This window comes from Pseudopodoces humilis, chromosome 2 (genome assembly GCF_049639895.1).
Source record: "Pseudopodoces humilis isolate 2021_Gansu_Grassland_sample_001 chromosome 2, ASM4963989v1, whole genome shotgun sequence".
NCBI lineage: Eukaryota > Metazoa > Chordata > Aves > Passeriformes > Paridae > Pseudopodoces > Pseudopodoces humilis.
This window is the reverse complement of record NC_142201.1, coordinates 104,269,227-104,278,678: the sequence shown is the minus strand read 5'-3', so window position 1 is coordinate 104,278,678 and position 9,452 is coordinate 104,269,227.

Here is a 9,452-nt window from a genome sequence, read left to right as displayed (position 1 = left end):
ATGACATCTGAGTAGCAATAACTCCTACTGACATGTCATAATAATTGAAATGTTCTGTTAGTCATGCTCTCTTTCCATAACCAACACAAACAGTTGAATATTATCTTCAGATCTGAAGACAAGAAGATTTATTATAATATTGGGAAATATGCCTCCTGTGTCTGCTGTAATGAGAACACTGCCACTGGCACATACTCAGCTCCTCTGTATTGATTTACCAAAGTACTGCTATTTGCCATCTTGCCTTAATAATTTCAAAGAAAACCTAAAATGTAGACCAAAGGAGTGCTTTCAAACATGTTTCTTTCTTGCAGTAAAAGCAGAGCATTCTCATACTCATATTTTATTATATCTTCCCTGAGTTATCTCATACAAATGGCTGGAAGTCAGCACGGTGAGATGTATTTCTGTAATTTACTGGGTTACAAATGTTGAGAGGTGTCTTTTAGCTTGTTTTAACACAGAGGTTTTTCCATTGCTGAGTTCATACTTTTGACAGTGTGCTGGCAGAAATGAGAAAGCAATAGATCATGAGGGTAGGGGAAAAGAAAAAAAAAAAAAAAAAACCAAAAAGAGGAGAAGGGATGTTTCAGAACAGCTTCTCAATTTAAGACAAGCAGCCAGACTAGAAAGCTTAAGTGATGAAAAGACTTATGTGCAGAAAGCCTGACTCCACAGGTAAGATGGAAAACTGCTCCAACCACAGCAAGAATTTCCCAAACCCCAGAAGGTTTGCAGGCCATTGAGCAGCTGTGGTACACTCAGCTTTGGGACAAGTAACTGGAGCTACAGCAGCCAGGGACTCAATTGAGCTAGAATGACTGTGTATGAGAGAATTCTACAAACTATATCTGGGAACTGGGCTCTGCCAAAACTCTTTCCTGCTTCTGTTTTTATTATTTTCAAGCTTGTCTGTTCCCTGTTTCAATTCAGCCATGTAGTGAAGCCATAGTTTGAGCATCATTTAGACAGGAGTTCCAGCTTCTTTCATTTTTAATTACTCAAAAAAATTAGATGAGACAAGATCCAAATTAAGCAGATTGATGCAGGCTCAAGACCATTCCTTGTGAAAAAAATTCTGTAACTCTACATGCTTCCAAAGAAGCACACATCCATAAATCTTCAAAACACTCAGGATAGAACACTTCACAACATAAGCATACAAAGTAGGCAATTACTGGCTTGCTCGCTCTTTGTGCCATTCTGCAATTTCCACTTCACTTTGCCAAAATGCCTGGCAGGAAAATATGGAATAAGAATGAGAAGGAAAACAAACTTGAAGTGCCACCCTCAACAAGTTAGTAAGACATTAAGGGTAGTTTTAATGATATTTTCTGGAATGACTGTAGTGTCAAAGCATATTGAAAGAAATTCATGAAGAGCTGTGGAATAGGCACATAATAGACACTCAAATCCCTAAACTTTGGAGTGTGCAAGCATATAATTAGGAGAGTGCTACATAATAAACACCAAGTAAGCCAGAATAATCACAAGGGAAATAACAAAATGAATATGAAAGCAGGGAAACCAAAGCTATCTGCACACTGAAAAATATCATGAATTCAAAACAGTCTGTGTATGACTGCATACCTGAAATAAATAAGTAAATAAATTTATTATATATATATATATATATGTATAAGTATATTTTTTACTAAACTGGGCAGAGAGGGGGAAAGGATGTCATAAAAAATAACATCCTTGTTACAAACGTCTTCAACTGGGGTGAAATTAATATATAGGCACTATGTGATAAATTGTTTCACAAAAGACACTAAAAAATAAAAATAAAATAGGAAAAAACAAACAAACAAAGGATCACCTATAATCAATTATTTAAGATAAGAAGCTTAAATCTACTCACAGCCAAGACTGAACCTAAATACTTTAACATCAGCCTGATGCAATAACAAGAAAAGGTTTATTTTGCCTATGTGGCTTCACTGAAAGTCTTCTTCCTGTGACTCACAGGATCACAGGCATCTAGGCCATGGACAGCAACATTCTGCACAGCAACACCCTTTCCCTAACCAGTATCAATCCACCTGCTTCACATTCCTCTTTACTAACATTTCAAGTTCTTGATTACTATACCTAAAACAATTACAGTTATAGAAGTGTCTTACTTTCCCAAACATTGAGTGCTCTCATTCCCTTTGCCTGGTAAATAAAGGCCTCATTCTCACAAGGACTTAAAACTAATTTCACAAGGAATTTACTACATCAGTACTAAAATTCACATCAGTTGGGCTCTGTCCTGTAGAAGCACCCAGGTAGCTGTATTTAGTGCTGCACTTGTCACAGGAAAAAAAACTCTAGCCGTGTGAGTGTCTAAAATGTTAAACACGTGAGTTTATCTTGTGGCTTTTCATGGGGGAGTTATTTATAGAACAGAAATCCTTCCATTTCATCCAGCATCACTGTTGCAGCCTGACATCCAGCCTCTGGGTGCCTGCAAGTGTAAGGAGCCAATGAACTGGCAAATTCCCCTCTCTACAAAGTGATGGCATCAGCAATACCACCAAGAAGGAAGAAAATAAGGTAAAAGAGAAGGAAAAGATGCAAAGGCTATAGTTTAATTAGGTGACAGCTTTATTAAATCTGGGATCATTTCTCAGCAGTAAATTGTTCCAGATATAATTGCCTGAACACAGGAGGGCACTCATCACCCTGCTGACATGGTGGCAATCTTTCAGTCCCTCCTTGGCTAAAAATCAAATGAGAGCTGATCGCTATTATTTGTTACCCTGAGACCTCACAGAAAATAGGTATTTTAATGCCTTTCACCTTCTTCCTGACAGCTCATCTCCCACCTGGCTTATCAGACAACAAGACCTTGTAGTTCTTCTTCTACTGTGGATAGAGGTGGAGAAATATCAAAGCAGAACAAGCCAAAGAAACTTGACCAGTCCAGTCTCCTAATAAGAGTCCCCACTTGTTCACTTGCAATCTCCTGCAGTGTACAGCAGTCCTCAGTGTGAATTTTCAAACACACAAACAGCAAGGTGGGTGCTGGTCACTTTGTCATGTCTCAGGTGAAAGGATAAGAGGAAACCACCTCAAGCTACACCAGGGGAGGTTCAGATTAGATATACATAAAAAATAATTCACTGAAAGAATGGTTTAGCATTGGAATAATTACCCAGGAAGATGGTGGAACCACTGTCTCTGAAGTGTTCAAGGCATCTGGATGTTGCACTTGCAGATATGACTTAGGGGTTTATTGTAGTGCTGGGTTGATGGTTGGACTAGATGACCTTGAAGGTCTCTGGATCCTCCTAAATATTTACCTGTATATTGTTTAAAGCTAGATGATAAATTGTTAGACTTTTATATTTTTGACAATACATTATTTCTATAAAATGAAAAGTCAGAACAGAAAATAAAACACTATACTCAACAATATTGATTAGTATAAATTATTTATGGCTCATTTTGAATTACTTCTATAACCCAATATTCTCATCTTGCTAGTGGAGATAAATTAATAATAACATGAGGAGCCATTGTACAAAGGTTAAAAACAGGCATGCATGCATTCATCTGCAGAAAACAAGAAAGTTTAGGTTAATGAAATGTCTGAGGAAAGGAGTCTTATTAATTAGCAAGTTCACAGCATTCTTCACAGCTGTATTTTAGAGATGCCAAACTGTAATATATTAAAGCTGTAGGCAAAATCTGCATCTCCAGCTTGAAAATAATTTCAAGCTTCTTTTATTCAATGTTGGATCCTTCTAGTGATTTGTATGCTTGAAAGCTCTATCTCTTCTTCAAAGTCTTGCATGAGACAGGAACCAAGTGCAATGTTTATGTCCCTGTAGATAATGGGATAAAACTACTGCAAGACCTCTAATTATATTTATTTTTTAAAATGGATTGCATTTTCAAAGTTTCATTAACATACCTCATTTCCCCTTCACTGGCTTTAGATTTGATGTTGATATTATCACTTTTTGGTTTTTTTTTTTTGGTGTGGGGTAGATTGGGAGGGGGCTCATCCAAGCTCATTGCCATCAGGAGGAATTTTTCCACTGATTCTGCTGAATAATTCAAAGCCTGGTAAACAAAAAATAAGTACAATACCTTGCAACTTAACAAATGGGGAGCATAGAAGGCAGGGAGTGAGGAGTACTGGCACTAGCTATGACCCTGCTTCAGTCCTTTAATTGCAACCCAAAAGACATTCAGGGGAGATACTGTAGTGCTTCGTTTTCTTGTCTTTTCAGCCTTGTGCTTTGAAGAGTGTCAACAATGTTTATTGGGATTGTTTTTGTGAGATAGGTGTTTCTGTTTTTTAAACACCAAGGTTACTTTATCACTGAGCATCACCTTTAAGAACCAAGCAGAAAAGTAGGGTTTGTGGTCCTGTGAGGTTTTTTTGTTGGGAGGAAAAGTTGCTGCTGGAGGGAGGTGCAGGAATGGCTGAGTTGCCAGACTCACAGGCAGTTCCAGTGATAGGAACTTCTTGTTCTGTGCTTGAGTGGGCAGGGGAAGGAGGAGTTCACTGCTGAGCCAAGTTTGGGTGGCATGGCTCCCAGAAAAAAGTCCACTAGCATGGAGAGCTGCACTTCTTCAGCTGACAGACAGATCAGGATCCAGCTCTGATTTTAAAACTTATTCATCTGAACTAGAATGAACCCCATCTGGCTCAGCCTGGGATGGAAATATATCTATCATCAATGTCCCCCCCCGTCCCCCCCCCCAAATTTAGCAATTCAAAGTTCTTTTCCCAGGTAAAAATGCATCCAGAAATCTCCCTCTTTTACCCTGGGCAGGCTCCAGATTTTGTTTTTGTTGTTATTTTTACTGTCTCCTTCTGAAAGACTTCCTTGGTTTTCCTTGATTTCTTTTTTCTTTATTTCTCTCACTTTACACAGTTGATCAGGTTGATTTGTGTTATTTTTCAGCTCAGTTCTTTAGGACCTGTCACCCCTGTCCTTAGGACATTGTCCTTCGAGGACATTAGTTACAATGTCCTCAAAGCTGCAAGCTTCCTATATATCCAAATAAAGGTGACTGACAGAGTTTAGCTGAAGCAATTGAAACACAGAGTCTTTGACACCAACCAGAGTACACTGAGGTAGATGGAGGAGTACTAACATTTTCAGAAAAGGCAGGTGGATTTACCTGGATATAAATCAGCATAAGCCCTTCACTTGACAGAGCTAAATACTTCACCATTATATATTATAATATATATTTACTGTATTGTTGGGGTCAGTGGAAGAGGAAATATTCCCTTATCTGTGCTGACAGACTCTGACACCCAAGAGAACACTGAGTTTAACTTAAAGTCATGGAGAAAGATTATAGAACTAAGCAGAGAAACTGAGAATGTGTGTAAGTTAGACAGAATTGTATTAAATCACTGGGTGAGAAAGTTAGAGTTTGGAGTTTTAGTTATATTGATATGTGAGATACAAGATGGAGAATTTGGGGCATAGTCTCTCTTTCTTGTTCTTCTTCCTTCTTCATCTTCTTCTAAGGGTTTTTGGGTAATAATGAGTGATTGGATGAAAGAATCTGCATTGCAGCACACAGGCATCGGGTCATTGGGTCACTTAAGGAAATAATAATTGGCATTTGATTATTAGGTAAATGGACACATAAAAGGCCTTGGAGAGATTCTTTGTTTCTCCATTTTGCACCTTGATACCTTAGTGTATGTAGCTCCTTGTACTCTGTAAATATGTAATATAGATAAGGAAAGAATAAACAACTGAGCCTGAACATGAGAAAACAGCCTCTCTCTTGTAAATCTCAGTCCTGGGAAAAAGAACCAAGCCACCAATGTTGCAGTTTTTCTGACCAGAACTGACTTTCTCTTCTCTTTGTCCAGAAAGAAAGGAACAGAAAAACGAGAGTTAAAAAAAAAAAAAAAAAAAAAATCCAGCTCTTGACCATTAAAGGATGGCCCAGGAATCCTAATAACAAGCCAACAATAACTTCTATGAGGGGAGAAATTTTCATTGTGTTGTACTGGGTTTGTGTGACCAGTGTGACCTTGCAGGAAGCCCATGCTGGAACAGGCTCCTGACAGGACCAGTGGCCCTGTGGAGAGAGGAGCCCACGCTGGAGCAGGACTTGTGACCCTGTGGAGGACCCACTCTGGAGATGCTTGTGAAGAACTGCAGCCTGTGGGAGGACTTCAGATGGAGGAGTTGATGTAGGACTGCCTCCCATGGGAGAGACCCCACTTGGAATCAGAGGAGAGTGTGAGGAGTCCTCCCCCTGGGGAGAAGGGAGCAGCAGAAACAACCTGTGATGAACAGACAGAGACCCTGCTCCCCTTCCCGCTGTGCCACTGAGGGGAAGGAGGCAGAGAATTCATGAGTGAAGTTAAGCCTGGGAAGAAAGGAGAGATGGGGGGAAGGGTTTTAAAATCTTCTTTCCTCTCTCATTACCCTGCTCCGATTTGACTGGTAATAAATTCATCTGATTTCCCCAGGGTGAGTCTGTTTTACCTGTGACAGTGACTGCTGAGTGATGATGTCTCCCTGCCCTTATCTGGAGCCACAAGCCTTATGTTGTATTTTCTCTCCCATGTCCAGCCAAGGAGGGCAGTGACTGAGCAGCTGGGGTGGGCACCTGGCACCCAGCTGGGTCAGCCCATCACACACGTACAGAGACAAGGATGGAAGGCTGCTACCTCCAGCCAGGCTCAGAAGAAAACATCATTACTAACAGATAGAGTCATACTGTTCCTGGAAAATTTCCAATCTGAATGTGTCTCTTCAATAACATGGACCTACCAGGAACCCATGTGTTTTGCTAGTCAAAACATTGGGAAATATCCAAAATTTAGCTATCTTGAAGTACGGTAATATGCTGTATGTTTGTTTCTTAACTGGAACAATGGCATAAAATGCATATTATACACAAACTAAATATTTTATGATGTTTTTAAGTGCTAAAATAATCTTTAATCTCTGAGCAAAAAGCACTTAAGTGCTTGAGACTGCAATTAGGTAGGCTTCTGTTAAAGTGCTTAATTTTTGTCTTAACCAATCACATTGGAGTTTAACTTCTTTGCTGAATCAAGATCTAAAAACTTCATTAACTGAGGTTGAGCCCTCACTCAGCCCAGTGTCAAGACCCAAATTCCCAGTCTAAATATTTGGCCTGGCCTTCCATTCAGAGTTGCTGCTCAGTAGTCCAGCCCTGCCAGGAGCCAATTTACTCACAAAGAGACACAGCCACAAGGTTACTCCTTCCACTCAGGAGCAAGAATTTAAAAAAAAACCAAAAACCAAAAAACCAACCAAACAGCAAAACCCCAAAACAAACAAAAAAGAAGCACCCTAAGCAACAACAACAACAAAATCTTCATAATCTCTTTATCTGTTCACAAATGATGTTCATTCAAATTCTGGCACTTTTTCCACTGCAGTGACAAATTCACTGGAATTGTTACAGACTACTTGTAGCTGGAGCCTACTGACAGCAATGAGTTCTGTAGGAAACCAGTGTAGTCTGCCAGTTGTTTATGACATAAATTTCACTATTGGAAACAGTCTTCATGAACTACATATTGTATTTGAATAAATACTGAGACAGATTGATATGATTAAGAATACAATAATAAAGCATCATTCATTTAATTTTCTAGTTCTTTGTTCACTCTTAATCTAAAGATTGGCTTACTTCTCTGCAATATTTAAGCAAGCATCTTTTGTCCTTAATACCCCAAGTACTCAAAGTTCATTTCTCTGTAACTAAAAATAAATCTAAAAAGAAGGGTGATTTCATTTCCCTTTGTTGACTCATCTTACAATCATTTCTAACTCTATTGTCTGAATATAAGAGGAAAAAAAAATTTTTCTACAAAGCCAGGCCTATGTCCTTTGAAGATAGCACAAAAGAGAAGCATTCTTGTTGTGATCAAGTTTTGTGCATGTTCGTTTCCTTAACAAGGTTAACCCTACACTGGCATGCATAATTCGAGTGAAAGGAATAATTTCTGATGTTTTTTCTGTTGTTGGTTTATAGTTTGTGGGAAAAGGCTGCCCTCTTCTGACAACTTTTCAAATTCTTTTAAAACCTTGACATTTCTGGTTTCTCCTTTGTTTCTCCATACATTGTATCAGTAGGACTGTTATCCCTACTAATGCTCATATTCAGAATTATATAACATAGAAATGAGAACGTTAACTACACCATACAATTAATGTGTAAACTGCACGTATTTGATAAACATCATAAAAATCACCCCCTCTTCATACTCAGTCAAGAAGGAAGCAAGTGGGTGCCTGGTATTTTGAGCTGTGGTAGGAAATTTAACTGCCACACTCTCAGTTGTTAAACAGGTGTAATCTTCCCGTTTTTCAGACACACCCATTGTATGGATCTCTTTATCCACAGCACCTTGGCAGTATCTGCATAAGCCTTTTCCTGAAAAGTCTGAATCCTGACTTACCACATCACACTTTGCATTGGTCTCAGAACAAGCAGAGTGGGTTGATTTCAAATGAAATTAAATACAAAGATGCTTTCCAGGAGCACACCTAATGCACTCTGACCAGTGTTGGGGAATCAGCTCTTACATTCTTACAGTACACAGAAGGATGCAAGGGCTGAAAATAGAACTGGATTTTGATGCCACAGTGCAGAGCCTCCTTGGCAGCTACAGCAAATTCAGAGCTTTGTGGCACCAGCCATTCAGGCTGCTTCTTACCTTGAAAGGAAGGACAGATAGTTCACTTGAAACTGGCAACTGAACATAGAATTTTAGGAGTTACACATTGGCCATCCAGTATTACAATTATATTAACAGACCCTGAAGTAAGGCCTGTCACCCAGCAGTCCCTCTCCCACTGAGAACTCCAATTTCTGGGCTAGCCTGTGCTTTCTCTGTTCAGATAAGCTCAAAAGAAACCTTGGAAACTTCAAAGTGGAAAAAGAAGTTGAGGTATCAGTTAAGTGCTGTCAGTAGTAGCTGTCAAATGCAGGAGGTGACTGTCCTGTTTAGGACCCTATGTCTGAATCCTTCCTTCCTTACTCATATCAGCTGTGTTTTATTGACCCTGAGTTTCCATCCAGACATTAATGTCTCATGTGATTATTAATTTCCCTGAAATACTCCTTCAGAAGTAACCTATAACTCTATTTACAAAACTTGCATGAGAAGAGTAGATGTTTTACAGTGCTTTCTTAGAAAGATACACAACTTCTTTTCAGCATCTTATTAAATTGCTTTCCACTTAGCTGCATATAAACCTAGTCCTTAATTCCACCATCATATATCTGCACTTCACCTTATACAAATAACTAATTCCAATGTGTAATCAATCCTTATCTGAGGCAGAGATCATAAACCACAGGCTTAACTCTAAACAGCATCACTGAAATCAATAAAGCCATCCCAAACTAAACTAGCAAATGGTCTTGTCCTACATATCTTTGATCTAGACCATTTCAGCCTATCGTGAATTAAGATGGTGATGCAGCAAACA